Raw genomic sequence first — 4,240 nt, 5'->3', positions numbered from 1 at the left:
TACAGTGCTAGAGCCTTTCCCATGGTGGTGGGAATTGTTGCATAAAATGCATTTGGACTGTTAATTACAACAGAAAACTGAAAAGCATAGGATAGAAAGCCTTTTCATGTGCTGTAACTGTGGTCCTCAGATCTCTTCAGAATTGTGCCATGATAGGATTGTTGGAGGATGTAGCTTCTGCCACACTTCAAAAAGAACAGACTGTGTTACACATTTTGCAGAGAGATGGTGATAGCGACTAAGATTGATTCAACATGTGCTTCTAATACAGTCTGGGAGGATGTAAGTGATGTTCCATTAGCCTATCTAATTCTTGGGAATAATTTCAAAATTTTACAGTTGAAAGCCCCACGTTCTACAATTAAATTAAATTGGTGCAAATATCTACAACAAACTTATTTTGCATACTTTGTGCAATTTCTGTTGCAGGCTTCTTTTTAAAGAGTTTGCAGTTTTGTGTTCAGATTTTGTTGACATATTGAGGAAACGATGAGCTAAGTGGGAGGGAGGGTTTGATGTGCTAATTAAAGATGCGCCACACCCCTCTAATACAATGTTGACTATTGGAAGAGACATCTGGTGTGACATTTCTGATCTGATCTATTTCTGATTGTTGCCTCAGTTTGTGGCAGCTGTGATGTGATTCAAGCGAGGATTTCATTTACACTTTGGGTTAGTCTATGCTTGGTAAACTACCATTACATCAGCAATGTCCTTACTGTGTGGGACATATCTAAGGCTAAATCCAAGAAAAAAATGTGTGTGTTAACTTCTTAAAACCTGTAATAGCCAAAATTGTCAGCAAGGAACATGCTGGCCTACCAAGATGCCTGTATGGAGAATGATAGGTCTTCCAGAAGTAAGCTATTGCTTATGAAATGTAATGTGACAAATCTTGTTATTCTATACATCCAAGCACTGCTGTTCTATTGGATTCTTTCTAGCTTAAAGTTTGCCTTTGGTATTTATTGTGGCAAGTTGCTCACAAGATGGCAGTATTGCCCAACATAATGGGATGTAGGTTTGTGACAAGGTAGCACTTAATTCTCTCTAGATTTCAAAAGCAGCTGCAGTAGGTTTAGTTATGCTTATGCTATGTGTTTACATTCTGCCAGAACAAATTGCTGGACTAAAGAATGGGGTGCAAATATTTAGAAGCTTAAGATCAATGGCTGGAAAACTGATTTGCAGTGGTTATCTGGAGAAGTCATTCCTGATTCTCCTGCCAAAGTAAGACAGTTCCAGCCGTAAATCCTATGCATGCGGACAGTATGACGGATGGCTCTATGAAATACAATTGTTCACTAAAATTACACAGCTGCTGCTGCAGCAAGTTTCTATTACACATCTTGTATTTAGGGCCTGACGCTATAAAAGAATGAAGAGAGTCTAGAGCAGTTTTCTGTGCTGGCTGGTGTTGATGGAGTGGTAGTCCAAAATAAGGTTTAAATGAGAAGTTTTGAAATACGTTTGACAAGAAAAGTAATTTGGGTTTTCCTGAGCATAAGACAGATGAGTATACATTTTTGTCCCGGGCATGTTCAAGCAGTCAGGCCCAAGGGTAAGCAGCACATACAGTCAAACCTTGGTTGTCGAACATAATCCGTTCTGGAAGCCTGTTCGGCTTCCGAAATGTTTGACAACCGAACCGCGGCTTCTTATTGGCTGCAGGAGCTTCTTGCACTCAAGCGGAAGCCACGTTGGACATTTGGCTTCCGAGAAACATTCGAAAACCAGAGCATTTACTTCCGGGTTTTTGGGGTTTGGAAGCCAAAACATTCCAGAATGGAGTCATTCAGGAACTGAGGTTTGACTGTGCACCTCAAAGGTGGCAGCCCCCGAAAAATAGAGGTTATATAGAAAAATAAGGCTTTGTCTCATAACATACCATTCCCAACCCAAAATGGGACTGAAAAATGTCTGGATGTTCAGGCTGTAGTTGTCTCCCTTCCAGCATTAGTTTTCTCAAAACCTAGCAGAGAAAGGGCTCAACAAGCTTCCCACATCCACTGTGGTATCAGAGTCAGACTTCTATTGATGCTGCTTTTGAGAAAGTAAAAAACCCTGGAAATTGGGTTCTTAGAGCAATGCTAATATGTCTAATCCATTTTCAGTTATCAGAATTGCAGCCATTATAACAAACAGGCCTCATCTACAAAAAACAACAACACGCTTTTGCATGTTGGGCATGGAACCAGCAACTCATTTACTGTACATATCTGAAACTGTATTTGCTTGCTGAAATAGCACGTTCATGATCTTTAGTAACTGAACATTTTTTTGGCTTCATTGTGATTTCCGGCCTTTTATTGGCTAATACCCAAGGAATTAGGATAGTGAGCTTGTACAAGAGCTGCACCGACTTCCTTGTGCAACACTGGCACAAGTGACTACGTTATTGGCTTTGTTCTTAACTGTATTGATTTCTAGATCAGCTGTGGTCTTACATGGTTAAATGGCAATTTCCCCCATTTGCCAGGTGGAGAATGGTTGGGTGTATTTTGAGGTACAAAAGACTAAAATGAGTTCTATAGGAAGTGAATTAGCAAGTCAAGGGAGCTTTGGTGTCTTCAGCTAATCGGAGGGAAACTAAATGCCCCACAAAAGTTCTCATTACAGCTTTTCTGCAGAGAATTTCAGCTGGATGATGTAAATCAGCTATACGCTATTGCTCTGTCTCCACCCAGGGCAGCTGTTTGAGAAGTGCCTGCTTTGTGAACAGAGCTTTGGTTTCTTTCTGGGCTTGTCATCAAACTTTTCAGTAGCACCCTGTTGCTTAAATACACACCCACTCCCAAGCAGCTGGATCTCGCTTTATAGCTTCACAGAAGACTTTGAAATCTGATGCTGGCTACATTTAGCTGCTGGCTCACACCCATTTCATGGTCCCAGTGGAGAGTGCTTTGCATTCTTATCTGAAGGGGGATCCAGCTGCCCATTGAAAGACTAGCCTCCCTTGGCTTTGCTTCAAGTCCTTGTCCATCCTCAGGCTTTAGTCCAGCTGTAAACCTGTCTGAAGACAAACCAGATACAGGGGGACTTTAATGTTACTCTATAGCAGGAGGCCAGCTGGAATGTTTCTGGAGTCCTGAGGCAGAACAAATAGATGCCCTCCTAAACTCTTTAGGCTATAGCTGGCTCCGGCTTTCGAGGGGGCGCGCGGGAAGTTAGCAATGCATGGAGCAATGAAATGTTACTGCTACTGACTTATCAGGACAACAGAGTTATAGGGCAGGGACTGTAGAATATCAAGTGTTATGTAAAGATATATAGTGGTACCTCGGGTTAAGTACTTAATTTGTTCCGGAGGTCCGTTCTTAACCTGAAACTGTTCTTAACCTGAAGTACCACTTTAGCTAATGGGGCCTCCTGCTGCGCCACCGGAGCACAATTTCTGTTCTCATCCTGAAGCAAAGTTCTTAACCCGAAGTACTATTTCTGGGTTAGCGGCGTCTGTAACCTGAAGCATATGTAACCCGAGTACCACTGTAATTGAAAGTCTCGCCTTTTTCTTGACGTTTCTAGGCCTCACAGTTGTAAAATAGGTTAAGTGTAGCAGGAGAATCTGCTTTAGGCTTAGAAATTAGGAGATATCATTTCATTGACATCATCTCAAAACACTAAACTGTTGCATGCAAATATATGCTGCTTTTCCTCAGAAAAGCAACCATTGCTCAGACCACTGAACATGAACATGTAGGCCAGTGTGAACTACTTGTGACTACAGCAGCCTTTCCCAGCTCAGCTGTATAAGGTAACTGGGAGTTAAGCAGCAGTTGGCTGGATCACAAGAAGGGGCTGCTAGCCTACGATACGAGACGGGTGAATTTGAGAGAGATGGTAAGAGAATTCTGCATGAAATTAATGGTAGGAAAACTGGGCAACAGACCATTGCTGCCTTCTTAGTTATACTGAGTGTGCCAACGCTGCCACTAATAAAATTATCACGGTCATCACAGAGAGTCAGGCTTCATTCAAGAAGTTAGGAATACATCATATTCTCCTATACTTAACCAATATATTAATTGGTAATTAACACAGCTCAACTGGCTTTGGAGCTTAGCTGCTGCTACCTACTTCATTACCCTGGAGGTGATTTGCTACTTCTGGGAAAAGAGTGATCTCGCGAAACAAGAGTTTAAGAGTTCCAGCTCTTGATTGATTCTACAAACCCTGGAGGATTAAGGTGCAGAAAGGGTCTTCACTTTCCACCAGCCCTGAATAACAGAGACGTGGGCTA

Source organism: Podarcis gaigeae, assembly GCF_964106915.1.
Source record: "Podarcis gaigeae genome assembly, chromosome: 1".
NCBI classification, from domain to species: domain Eukaryota; kingdom Metazoa; phylum Chordata; class Lepidosauria; order Squamata; family Lacertidae; genus Podarcis; species Podarcis gaigeae.
The sequence above is the reverse complement of the archived record's forward strand: the minus strand, read 5'-3'. Positions refer to the sequence as shown.